At 41.2% G+C, this 14,070-nt stretch overlaps 1 long non-coding RNA gene across 1 annotated transcript in view; it reads left to right on the plus strand.

The window, feature by feature from the left end:
- Window positions 1-9,069, plus strand: part of LOC115274786 — a 49,913-nt gene extending 40,844 nt beyond the window's left edge. The window contains exon 3 of the long non-coding RNA XR_003901248.1: window positions 9,011-9,069. This is a non-coding gene — a long non-coding RNA (uncharacterized LOC115274786). The remainder of the gene's footprint in view (window positions 1-9,010) is intronic.
- Window positions 9,070-14,070: the final 5,001 nt, after the last annotated feature.

Raw genomic sequence — 14,070 nt, forward strand, 5'->3', positions numbered from 1 at the left:
AGATACCATATGTTTGCATTCATAGGTCTAACAGGAGAGACCTGGCAGGGGACCATGGGGAGAGGAAGGGGGAAAGAGAGTGGGGGAGAGTGAGGGACACAGATCAAGGGAGACTACTGAATATTGAAAACAAACCATGGACTGAAGGGGAGGGGGAGGGAGGGAGAGGGTGATGGTCATGGTGGGGGGCACTTGTGGGGAGAAGCACTGTTATATGGGAACCAATTTGACAATAAACTATTAAAAAAAATAAGGTAGATGGAAAGCCAAAAAAAAAAAAATCCAAGACTATTACAGTTTTTTTCAGGCCAAATACCCACAATTCTGTTACTTTCTTAACAAAACCATGTGCTAGGTAGTTCTGGGGTTGGGAACAAGAAAACCTCAGCTGATATAGCTTAAGATCTCCCATAGCTAATGGGTGACCTTGAACAACATGTGGACTTTTCTTTCAGTTAATTTCCTCATCTGTGAAATTATGGTGTTAACCTCTTTGAAGTTCTTGAGAAGACATATCAGGAGCATTTGAGTAATTAAATAATAAATCTAGAGTAGATATTTATTAAAGATCTTACAAGAATCCAGTTTCTATTCCATTCCAATAATAATTTTGTTGTTGGACCCATTCCAGTTCCTCTGTGTATTCTTTAGAGCATATACAGGCCTAAACAGTACATAGAACTCTCTAGTATGGCCATGACTAATACAGCAGAGCACATAAAAAGACAGAAGAAAATACAGACTCTGTACCTTTGTCATAGGCTACCGGGTGTTGTCAAGCTGCTAGTGATTTGTTTAGCGATCTGGTCGCAAAAAAGCAGGACTAAACCATTTGCATTGATATTTTAGGTTTTCTTTAATAGCAATTAACTCAAGTTAAGACAATATTCACCAGGAGTTCTGAAAGCAAAACAAAACAAAACAAAACATAACAATAAAATCACCCATCTACGGATTTAATAGTGAAGTTTCTTAAAGTAGCTTAAAAAATTGGTATTTATGTTGTGTGCTTTCCCAACTAAGACCTTAATATGTTTTGCAAGCATGACTCAAATGCCAGCGGTACTTCTCCCTCTATGTCTTTCAAAAAAAAATGGAGCTAGTGAGAACTGAAGAAACATAGTGATATTGAAAATGTTGTCTTTGGAGTTCATGTGAGTAACTGTAGTATATTATTGTTTAACTTATCTCCATCCTTCCTTCCCCCTATCCTTCAACCTCCAAGGGAGGTGTGTACTTTCCTGTCCAATTTATATTGACCTTGATTATGTGCTTGTTTAGACCAAAGGAATATGTGTGTAAATGACAGTGTTACTGCTGCTTGATATTTTTCTGACATCTGACACTTTCAGCTTCTCCTTCTTTGAAATGGGGTTATTCTGAAGTTGAGAGAGAGCATGGTTCTGCTAGTGCTTCTGGAAGCTTTTTTCTCTATTATGAGAAAGGCTTCTCCCTAGTAGTTTCTCCCTTTTCCGTCTGAGTCTCAAAATGAGATTCATGGAGCAAAACTGCCCCAGTGTACCTACAGACACAATGTGGTCCTAGCCAACTGGTAGACCCTCAAGCATAAGTGATTGTTTGAAATCTCTGAATTTCACATCAGTGTGTTATGCAACATGATTGTGTTAATAGTTAACTGAGTGTCATTTGGCATAACAACCTTTTTGTAGATTTAACCCCCTGTGAGATCTCTGGTCTCTGTAACTACTCTCTACAGGGCTTAATTGACTTGAAGCAGATACCAAGACAGAGTTGTGCTTAGCAAAAAATTGCTTTACAATTTTTTAACGCCTAGAAATAAATTTTACCTCTCTAACAGTTGACCATTTTTAAGGTCTAGGGCTCAATTAAAGGCAATTTTTCCTCTTAGGGATAGTTAGCAACATCTGGATGCATTTGACTGTCATGACTCAGGATGGAGGTGCCCCTGGCATCTCATGAGTAGAGGCTAGGGATGCTATTAAACATCTTACAATGTACAGCTCCTCAAAACAAAGAACTATCCAGTCCCAAATGTTAACAGTGTCAAGGTTGAGAAAAGCTGGCCCAACCCTATATTTCTTTCTCTTGGGGCATATCAAATTTATCTTTGGGCAGCACAGCATTAAAACTGATATCACTCATTAGGAACAAATAGGAAAAATTGGCCAAGGATATGATATCATTCCAGATAGCCTCCTGAGGAGAGACCAGAATTCTTTTATTGTGTATTAGCCCATTGAAAAACATAGAGCAAAAGTAATTACTTGCTCCCTTTTTGAGATTTAAAAATCTTTAATTGGATTTAAAGAGGCTTTCCTTTTTTTACCAGTACTTCAAGGCATTTCTGTATTGCTCAGGCATCAGAGGCCTTATGATTTAGTTATTCATTTACTTTCTCATCCATTCACATTATTACGGAGCACCTCTCTCATGCCAGGCAATCTTGGGATTTCTCATTCCAAGATGTCAGGTTTAATTCTGTTTGTTTTGTTTTTATTGAAATGGCGTATATAAGAGTGTGTGTTGAAGTTCACATTTATTTTAAAGCACCCAAAGATTGAATATAATATTTCTGTTCACCCTGCACCTTTGAGCACCCCTTTCTATGTTATGAACTTCAAAAAGAAGTGCAGCCTGCCTCTCACTAAAGATATATAAGACGTATTGTCTCATCCTCCCTTATGAACAACCCAATAAAGCTGTGTAGGACTTTGTATTAGACTCTAGTGGGTCCTGGTAATGGCAAGAGGTAGTTGCAAAAGTTTTAGTGGTAGCAATATAAGCACAGCTTCACTTTACAGACATATTTCTCAGTGTGTTTTATGTTGGTATATTTTATAAGCAAATATTTCATATGCTTTGCTAGTAAGAGGCAGCCAGCTGAATCTGATACAACTGGGTGAATGAAGATGGGTTTTAAGCTGAAGAACAACAGTGACACCAAGAGAGAACTGCTGGGCAACAGACTTTTATCCACCTGAAACAGAAGGAATTTTCTGGCAAATACACAGGCCCAGTTGGGTCCTCGAAAATGTCTAATGTAGCAAAAATATCCTCACCTCCCACTGCAGGCTCCAGGAGAAGTTTCTGATATAAAAGGTCCTATTCCAGCCCTCATAGCTCTGCCATTTTGAAGCCACAGTGAGCTACATACCAGTGAAACAGGGGTTGGAGAGTTAAGGATTCAAGCAGGAAGATAGTACAGAAATTGACCCAAAGAGATGAAGGTGCAGACAACACACAAATGTACTTTTCTGGCCTCAGTGAACTGAAATCATGTCCTTTTTTCCTTCTAATTTGATTTTGCTGTTTTGGACTCAAACCCAGTATTTCCTTCCAATAATGCTCTTTTCTGTACAGTCACAGAAAGAGTAGAAGACAGCTTGCAGGAAAACAATGGTCTGACACTTAAAGAGAAAATCAATGGCAGATGTCTTCCTTTATGTTTTCTCAGCTAATCTGTACAAAAACCATGTGGGAAGGCTTAGTTCCTATTTTTCAGGTAAGAAAACAGAAGCTCCCAGAGGGTAACAAACTTGAATTTTAATTGAGTCAAATCTGATTTTCAGGTCTATATTCTTTTTCATTAACTACAAAAGCTAATGTTGACTCTCTTTTATGACCTGTTAATATTCAAATCAATATGATTTTTGTCATGGAAAAATCCAAGCTCTACCAGAAGGGAGGAAGCAGGGAACATAAATTCAGCCCCTTCAAATTACATGTAGAGGCAAGAAATCTGGTCTGAGTTGGAAAATTTGATTTTGAGGACTCCAGGCATGAGAACTGTGTCAAAGTCAATATATCTGCTCATGGACAGTGGACCTGATGACTGCCAAGCTGTTTACCGTCCCCTTCTGACCCACCTGCTCCACTCACGATCATTTTGCAGCCAGAAGGTCAGTGAGGTAAAGGTGGTCTTGTGCCCTCTCACTTTTGCCCTCTATCTTCTCTGTGGGTTTTTTGACACCACTTTGGTGGCAACCAGTGGCCACCTGCTTATAGGCACAAGTCATGTAAAGTAATAAAACAAGAGGTAAATGGCCAGAGCCAGCCATTGAATTTTTAAGGTCTAATCCTTTCTTCAAGAAAACATGGCTTCTTCAATGAATCAGATAGAGTATAGCAGATACATGTGTGGACTCTGGAAACATATTATTCAAACTCTTGAGCAATCATTGGCTATTCTATTTACTCCTTATGTGACTTTGGAGATTTTACTTCACCCTATCACTGCCTCAATTTCCTCATCTGTAGAACAGACTTATTTATTCATTTCACATAAGTTCTGCCATGTACCACAACCTTGATTCCATATGCTGGGGATGGAGCATACACAAAATCAACCAAGTCCTTCTGTTCTCATAGAGGAGACAAAAGATAATGGATTTATTTGTAACATAACTTCAGATAGTGCTAAATGTCATAAAGTCTAATAAAGCAGAGAAAGGTGGGAAAGTTGAGGGAAAGGATGGCAATATTACAAAGAGCAGAGATGGAAGACTTTTGGAGGAGATAAAACACAGACAAGACCAGAATGATGTAAAAGGAGGGAGCCACACATTATATGAAGCAAGAATATCCCAGGCAGAGGGAGTAGGAATGTAAAGCAAAACATAACAATTGTACCCACTTTATGGGAGTCTGTGCAAGTTAAACGGGATAATACATATAAAATGAGACCGTAGCAACTACTCTTTGAAGTTTAGCTCTTCATACATCTTAGAATCTGAGTTGAAAGAATGGTAAAGTCCTATTCCAACTTTCCCTTATAATGCAGCTGTCTCCCGAAAGAGTCAAGGAGCTTTAGCTGAAGTAACTGTCATGATGAAGAGCTCATAACTCAAGAAGCAAGGTCTTGCCTCCATTGTTGGGTAGCTTTTCCTTGTGATGAAGTGCCTTCTTCCACTGAACTTATACCCTCTCCAGGGAGCCACAAAAACTTAGTGGTTCCCTCTTTCACAGGACAATATCTCCAAAGTTCGAAAAAACTTTCCTCTGTACTCCATCAGTACCTTCAACCATTTCCTACCTGTATTGCTTCCAGATTCCTCATTTTTATTTGATCATCTCAAAAACACAGTAAAATAGGCTCAGTCTCCAAAAAAATGGAGGCAGAATGATGATATTAGTGTTTGAGGCTCAAAGCTCCCTATTCAAAACTCCTTCCTATCAGTCCCCAGATGAAAGGAATACGTCTACTCTTAGTGTTGTGTGCCTGGCTCTACCTGCCATCTTGCTCAGGCATAAAGCCAGCCTGCACCAATTTGAAATCACATCCATGATAATGGTTAAGAGTAGTCGACTGACCAGTGCTTCAAGTATCCTGGAAACTAGAGTGGAGAAGAGAGAAGAGGGTGGCCATGACCAGTGTTGGGTTTAGGACAGATGATATTGCCATGTTATTAGTAAAGCGTCGGATCAATGGATTACAATAGAGCTGATGAGTCAAAGATCTTAGGTTCCATTTCCTGTGAGCTAGCCAGCTGGGTCCTGCTACCCAGCATCTGCTCAACTCTTTACCCTGCTGGCTGCCTCATAAAACAAGCTGTGGCTGCAAAGCTTAGAGGGTATAGAGGACTCCCCACTTAGCATAAAGCCATCCCTGCTGGTAGAAAATAATCCCAATGAGAAATCTGCCTGATGGTAGATGACTCAGGCCAGGTTGTCTTTAGAACTTACCTAATTTTGAGCAGATTCTCCTTGGCATGACTTCTGAAAGGATGGGCAGGTTTTATCACTATGGAGTGCAGGCCTGAATTTTAATCAATGCATTCAATGGCATTGTGAAGTTCTGTATTATCTTTTTCTGATTAAATTAATAGTCAAATATAGACATTTGGGGCAATTGGAAGAAACAGGAGGTAACACCAAAGGCAGTCATATTCTGATCTATTTATTTGTTTGTTTCAGTTTTTATATTTACAACAAAAATCTTAATTCTTAAATTGGACATAGAAAGGGTGAGTGCAAGAAAATTGAGGCACCCACGTAAGCTGATGTGATATTAAGCAATAGTCACAGTACAAAAAGCCTCTCTAATCACAGCTTCACAGTGATTTATCTGCTCCTCTGGACTGGCTTGATAAAGCAGCCACCCCACTGATGTTCATATGATGCCATTCCAGGACTCAATTTGCTGGGAGCTGCCAATTGGCTGAGTAACTGCTGGAAATTAATGGGCCAGTTTCTCATTGGTCGTTTGACTAGCAGGCAAGTTGGGCAAGGGCAGGAATCTTGTGGAGGCTGGTCCATTCCAGGACACAAGGCCATCTGACCTTGAAGTGGTCCGAACTGGGCAAGTTGCCATTTGGGGATCCTGACACCGGCAGCCACAAAAATTTGCCTATTCATCCTACCTGACTCAAAGCTTTTGCTGTTGTGGAAAATGTCTCTGCAAAATTTTACTGCCTTCTGCAGCTTGCAGACATTTTTTTAACTTGGTGGAAGTGGGAAATTACTATTCCCTGAGCTCTCTGTACCCATCCATAGTCCAGTCATTCTTGAAAGCCAAACTCATACATGGGTATATTTTTTACCGCCAAAGTACACTATAATCTCTCTCTCCCCTAAACTTCTACAGCGTCAATTGTTCACATCAGAGGTCTCATATTTCACTTGGAAAAAGTAGAAAGTAAAAGTGGTTGGGGGATTCAGTTAAAAAAAAGTAGGTTCTTATTCAGCAAGTCTGGGGTGTGGGACATGGTGGGGTGGTCTGAGACTCTGTATCTTACAGGAGAAGTGAATCCACACTTCTGTAGCAAGGACCCACTTATTTGACAACAGAAATGGGCCTGCCTGTAATCTTGTACAACTCTCCAGATGTGTCTGAATCTTCGTGAGGGCTTATACCCTTTTCCTTCTTACCCTCTCTAGCACGTTGCACAGTGCTATGTGAGCAGGCAGTGCTAATATATATCTGTAGAATAAAGAAACTCCTATATGGTAGAAACTATATCTATTTCTCATTAGCACAATGATTAATGCACAAGTGCTCAATAATTATTAATTGAATGAATGGGTGAGCTGCCAGTACCTAGGAGGATAGTGAGAGACTAACAAAAAAGAGAAGACAGAAGTTAAGGTCTGGTTTAGATTTTAAGCTTTGGCTGCTTGAATCACACAGGTAGAAAATCATAATGCAAATTCAGGAAACATGGTGTTTGGAATTAACTTATTTATACCCTAGTCATGGGGCACCTCACACATACATTGGTAGACCAATTTCTGTCATGGAGATTTTTAAAAGCATCTCCACTGTCACAAGAAGGTTTGAGTGAATTCACTGATCTGTCCCATTTGGGGGACTGTGTAGAAGTTCGCCCTCATGACAGGAAAAGAGCATTTACTCAGTAGAGCTCAATGAAAAAGAAGCCCTATGCTGCCTAAGAAGCTGTTCATCCTCAAACAGTGATTTCTGACTGATTCTTTTCAGTGACCTCTGTCTCCCTCTTCTCTACTTCTGACCACCCACCATCACACATATCACACAGACTGGTTTTTGACCATGGCCTGGAAACTGATCCTCATTCTTGCATAGCTTTATCTAAGATGCCTTTATATCTGGCATCTGTAGAGGTGGTGAGGCGGAGGCTGTAGTTTTCCCTGGAGTCTTCCTATGTCAGCATCCAGATAGACAGAGCCATGGGTATTTTCCAGCTCTTCCAGCTGGATTTGAGGGAAAGCTATAGAGTCTAGGTAAGTGACTCTGATCTGAACCCTGAGCCTTACTGAGCCAGAATCATCCTGGCTGTCAGACAGCTCAGGGTCAAGGGAGAATATCCAGATGTCTCTAGGCCAGGTGAAGCAGGTCTACATCTTGGAGCTGCCTCCTGGAAGGGCAGATGGAAAACCCTAGGGTCCTCAGACCCTGCAGTTGTATACAGGCATGCCTTGAGCTGCACCTGTCTCGAGTTACTACACCCAGCTTTCTAGCCAGCTCTGCAATCTGGCTGGTTTTTGTTTGCTGCAGAGCTGTGTCCCCTCTGGCTCAGGTGATGTCGATCCTCTGCAGGGGCCCAGCAAAGGTGCACTGGGCAGCCTCCAGTCTCCCTGCATAGCTAGTACACTGCAGTGAGGGCACGGTCCAGCTCTGGGCTGGCTGCCAACAGCCTCTTGCAGACTGCGTCACAGCACAGACCTCTTGTTTGCAGGCAAGGAAGAAATAAGACAGCAATGCCAGGGACTTGGAGTGTGTCTCTGGTGCTGCTGCAAAGGTTTTCCATGCCTCTCTGCTTTTTCATGTGTTTCCACATTCTCTTTCCTTTCTTCCATCTCTCCACCCCCACAATGCCACCAACATCTGTGTTCTCCTGATGATTCTTCAGACCAACCTCCAAAGAAAGTGACCCAGACTATAGTGCAGCAGGTTGGGACAGTGCTTTCCAGGGGGAAACAGGCTGGTTGACCTGATGACACACTAGGCATGTCAGTGAGTATTAGTGTGAAATAATGGGAAACTAGCAGTTTCCATTTAGAGAACTTATCCTAGCATGGAACCAGTAGGGTGCAAGTTTTCCTTTCTGTGTCTTGATTTCCCCGTCTGTAAAATGAGAACAATTACTCCTCCCATATCTGTTTTATGGGGTCTTGGAGTATCAAAAGGGATACTAGAGGGCTTCATAAACTTTAATGTACATGGGAATTACCTGGGGATCTTGTTAAAATACATGTCCTGATTCCAGAGTCCTGGGGTGGGGAGACTGCATTTCTAACAAACTTCCACATTAATATATGCTCCTGGTCTGGGGATCACTCTGAGTAGGAGGGGCTAGCAAATAAGAGGACAATTTAAGCATTACAAAGCACCAGGAAACTCTAACATTTTTATTATTTTATGTATTTGCCCTCCTGAAAAGCACATTTGCCTCTTAAAAGAAGTCTTCACATCTTTAATTCAAATGAATGTCATTATTTTAGGTTTCTCAGATGGCTACCAGAGAGAAAATGTAAAGTTAAGAGAAACTGATTAACATTTCTGTTGTCACTGAAGCTGTCTCTTCCCCTCCTTCTCTTTCCCTCCTTCCAGAAAGAAGATTGAATCTGGATTCAATTGCAGACTCTTACCTAAGCTGTGGCCAACAGGTGACCAAGGGTGTTGGGACATTACCTGGGCCAGGTAATAGACGAAAGAGAGGTTGATTGAAAGCCACTGTTTTCTCAAAAGAAAGAGAATGTGTGTGCACCTAAAGGCATGTACAAGACTTTGATAGCAACACTATTCATGAAGTCAATGCTGGAAAGACCCTAAATGTCTAATAGCAGTAGAACAAATAAATCATGGTGTATTTGTACAATGGAATACTACAATGACAAAAAGAGAACAAAATAAGTACTGTATCAGGTACCCTTATATATGAATCTTACAAATGAAATGGTGAGCCTAAAAAGGCAGACGTAAGAGCATATGCCATATGAGTCCATTTATATGAAGTTAAAAACAAGCAAAACTAAGTATAGGGTTACTTCTGTATAGAGTTGACTGGGAATGGGCCTAAGGGAGCCTCTAGGTTCTGGAAAGATCCTTCATACTGGCCTAGGTGCTTATACTACCAATTCACTGCTATGGAGTCTTCAGATTTGTAGAAATTACTGTATGCTTGTTACATTCTAATGTAGACACGTTAAAGCTACAAAAAGAGAAAAACCTGGTTCTAATTTTACCCCTGATTTTCACATTTCTGGGTTCTGTCCTCCTTTTCTTCTTCCATCCCACATCTTTCATAAAATGGAAGCCCTTGTTGCCCAAATCAGTCAACTTCCCTGATTTGCTCCCTGCTGGCTTCCCAGGTACTTTTGCTAGACCTTGGAACAAAAATAGAACTTGCTTTCTCATCACTTCCCCTGTGACTACACAAGAGGCCTCAGGCTGTGTAGTTTGCTGCTCACAGGTTCCCCTCTGAGCTCAAAACCTGTTCTTGCGTCAAATGCTATACTCTGGTCACCAGAACCCCTGCTTACTCTGTGGCTGTCAGTTGCAAACTTATCTCCTCAAGGCCAGAATCAGGCATGCAGAGCTGTTTATAGTTTATAGTTGAATGCTTGTGTCCCATATTTGGGTTTCTCGAAGAAGGGTCTGAAAGCTGTGGGTGGTCAGTTAACTGTTATCACAATGCTGTCTAATAAGCCACCCCAAAACTCAGCATCTTCAAACTACAACCATAGTAGGTCTCAAGGTTATGAGTCAGCTGGCAGGCTCTGCTGATCTCAGCTGGGGTTGCTTATGAGTTGGTGGTCAGTTGGAAGATAAGTGCTCTAGGATGGCCTTACCCACATGTCTGGTAGTCAGCTGGCTGATGTCTGGGGAAATGGTATGGCTAGGTCATGGGTCTCCTGTCCTCCAGCAGGCTAGCCTGAGCATTGGCATTTGGTGGTGGCTAGGGGGTGCAGGTAGGGGTCTAAAAGAGAGAGGAGAAGTGCTCAAGGGCTCTGGGTGTCAGACCTGGAATTGGCAAAACTATTTGTTCTCCTTGATTCTATTGGTCAATAATACCAGCCAAGGTTCAAGCGGCAAGCACAATCTACCTCTAAATTGGAGGAACTGCAAGATCACATTGCAATGAGTGTGCATACAGAGATGGGAAGAAAATAAGGGCCATTTTTTTTTTTTGGTAATCAATATGCTACATGTGGCTGGGGCATCAAAACAGTAGCATTGAGAATAGAGACTTTTTCATATTGCAAAGCATATATGGGGTAGCAGCTGCTATCCACAATACACCCTTGACCCTGGCCCCATAAAAACGGTCAAACCTGTTCTCCAGCTCTCTGTTATGCATTATTCCTTTGGGCCTCTGCAGGCTGTTTTAATCCTGACTGGTCAAACAAATGTGAGGCAATGTGAGTGATCACATAAAAGGAGCACTCTTAAATATTTCCACTCATTGGAAGCAGTTTTTGGTCAAGTTCCCTAGAAAAGCCTGAAATGGGGATTCTTGTCAAATGGTTTGTTGGGATAAGATTCTCAGGAAAAGGGGAGGGACTAGGCATGAACATGGTCACCCCTGAAGATTTGAATTGTCCTACCCTTGAGACAAGGAAGCTGGGCTTTCTTATCCTCATGTCAGTCAGCCACTGGTTGTGGCTGGCCTAGATGAGGGATGGCACACATTTCCACTGCTGTGGTTCCCATCAGCTTCAGGCAGTTTTCTAGAGAAGATAGCTGTGAGCTCTCAGAGCAGGTGGGAATGGGCATGTAGCCTGGGATCTACTACAGTAGATACTATTTAAAAATTGACTTCTGAACTCAAAGAAGAAATAGACAAAATTTAGAGAAGGCTTAAATGTTCTGGTATCAGTTCCAATATGGGAAAAGAGGCTTGGGTTCCCACATCATAAAGCAATCTCAGACACCAATTGATGCCCAACATTCAACTCAATTTTGAAACTATCTACTTGAGATAGTGTCAGATGCCACAGGTTATGGGCTCAGTCCTGTGAGACTGCCTTCTACTTCACGAGCCATCCAATAGCAAGTCCAAGTTGTTACTTGTATTTGGACTAAGTGGGTATAGTTTGCAGATTTTAATGACTCCCTCCTTGTGCTTGAGTAATTTACTAGCATGGCTCACAAAATTTAGAGAAACATTTGCTATGTTATGAGTTTATGATAGAAGGATATAACTCAGGAGCAGCTAGATGGAAGAGGCACAGGGCAAGATAGGGGTAAGGACAAGTAGCTTCCATGTCCTCTCTGAGTATGTCACTCTACCCCAAATCTTCACGTGTTCACAAACACAAACTCTCTCCCAAGCCTGTGCTTTGGTTTGTTTGTTTATGTAGGCTTCATTACATAGGCATGATTGATTGAATCATTGGCATTAGCAATTGATTCAACCACCAGCTATTTGTCCCTCCCCAGAGATTAGGGGGATGGGACTGAAAGTTCCAACCCTCTAATCACCTCGTTGGCTCTCTTGGCAAGTGGCCTGTATCCTTAGGTGCAGTCCAAAAGTCATCTATTAACATAAAGACACTTTTATTGTTCCCATCACTTAGGAAATTCCAAGGGTTTCAGGAGCTCTGTGCCAAAAACAAGGACAAAGCCCAAGTATATATTTCTTATCATAAATCACAGTATCACAAGGCTTGACAACTGTCTAAATGTTTGATGAGTTGTAATATCATATAGAGAAACCCATTCTGTAGGCAGATCCAGGATCCATAATTGAGCCCTCCATAAAAGCAGATTTATACTTAAATATGGGGAGAACTTCACACAATTAGAGTCATATATGAACATGAAAAGGTCTGTCCTAAGAATAGAGAGTTTCACAAGAAGAGACGGACACAATTTGGCAGGAAGATAGTATAGGATATTAGTTATGTTCCTCAAAGAAAGAAAGAGATGATGGCTAGAAGTTCTTGATGTTCTGACCAGAGATTTAAGAAGAAGGTGTACAATGGAGACATTTGTTCAGGGCAAATATACTTCTTCTATTTATATAGGACTTTGGCCTCTTTATTATGAATGGATCCTCTATTCATTCCCATGGGTCACATGCCTACTGAGAAGTGGATAGAAGGGATCTTACAATCAGAATGAGCCCTGGTGCACATATAGTACCAGCTACAAATGAGAAAAGTGGGCTCTAAAAGAATGATCAAGACAGAACCTAAGAAGAAAGGTCACTGGGTATATCCCTCTCAAAGGGCTATAGTACTAGTCCATAGTCCAGTACTAGCTCTGAGTCTTACTGGAGATACACTTTCAAATATGTGGGTCTTCTGCCTGGTGGAATTTTCTCATACCTCTAAAATGGCTGGACAATAAACCCACTTGGGGACCCTTTAATAATCCTACTGTCCAGCTGCTCCCTAGACCAATAAAATCAGAATTTCTGAAGGTTGGAGACATAATAATTTTTAAGTCATTTTAAACCCACCAGGTGATTTCATTGTGTAATTAAGGTTGAAGACCACTAGTCTAGGGACAGCAGTTCCCAGACCTTAGTTTGCAGCAAAATCACCTGGAGAGCTTATTAAAACACATGTGTGTCAGGTGATCTGGGATAGGCACGAGACTCTATTTCTTTCTTTTTTAAATTTTTTTTGTCTTTATTTTGAGAAACAGACACAGAGAGTGAGCTGGAGAGGGGCAGAGAGAGAGGGAGACAAAGAATCTGAAGCAGGCTCCAGGCTTTGGGCTGTCAGCATAGAGCCCGACTCGGGGCTCGAACCCACAGACTGTGAGATCATGACCTGAGCCAAAGTCGGATGCTTAACTGACTGAGACACTCAGGCTCCCCAAGACTCTGTATTTCTAACAGGCTTCCAGGTGATTGGGCTGCTGCTACAGGTTTCCCATACTTTGAGTAAAAGTTTCTAGATTTATCAGTCCATCCCATCAGTGCTCACTGAAGGTTTTAATGTTCTCCTGGCTAGGTTCTAGGGTGGATGGAGGAGTATAAATTCATTGGAGTGCATGATAAGCAGTAATGAGCATTAAGTGGCTTCATTTGGGACCAGAAAAAGAGCTGGCTAGGAGAGGGTGCTATTGTACATGTAAATAGAATCTTTTCTCAATTAAATTTAAACTTCTGCAGCCAGGGGGGAAGTCACTTATGAAAGTTGTATACTTCAGACTAAATGAATTTAAGAATACTTATCTGTGATAAAGATATTTGTGTGGCTTGTTTGCAAAGTAAAATTTGTGGTCGAGAACACTATGATATGAAACAAATTCCACAAATAAGTGAAATGAAGTCGGTCAAGATAAGACAACATAGCCATCTTGCTCAACCACAGTGGCCCAGCATTACAGGCAAATGTTACCATTGATGCTAGCCACTCAGTTTCTGAAATTTGTACAAGAATGAAAATCATCCAGTGATGAAGAAATAATAAAGGATGTCTCAACTACAGTTGCCAATGTCGCATTTTATGATCTTAAGAGGAGAAGTTTTCATAATAAAATCAAGCATTTTATAAACGTTTTGCCAGAACTGGATCTTATTCTTAAGTTTTTACCACTTGTTTTAAACGTTTTATGCTTTTTTATTGTCTCTTTCAGCCCTGATGATTCAAAGTCTACAATTAGTAGTTATACTGACCTGACTCATTATGACCTGAGCTGAAGTCACACTCAAC

This window comes from Suricata suricatta, chromosome 12 (genome assembly GCF_006229205.1).
Source record: "Suricata suricatta isolate VVHF042 chromosome 12, meerkat_22Aug2017_6uvM2_HiC, whole genome shotgun sequence".
Classification (NCBI taxonomy): domain Eukaryota; kingdom Metazoa; phylum Chordata; class Mammalia; order Carnivora; family Herpestidae; genus Suricata; species Suricata suricatta.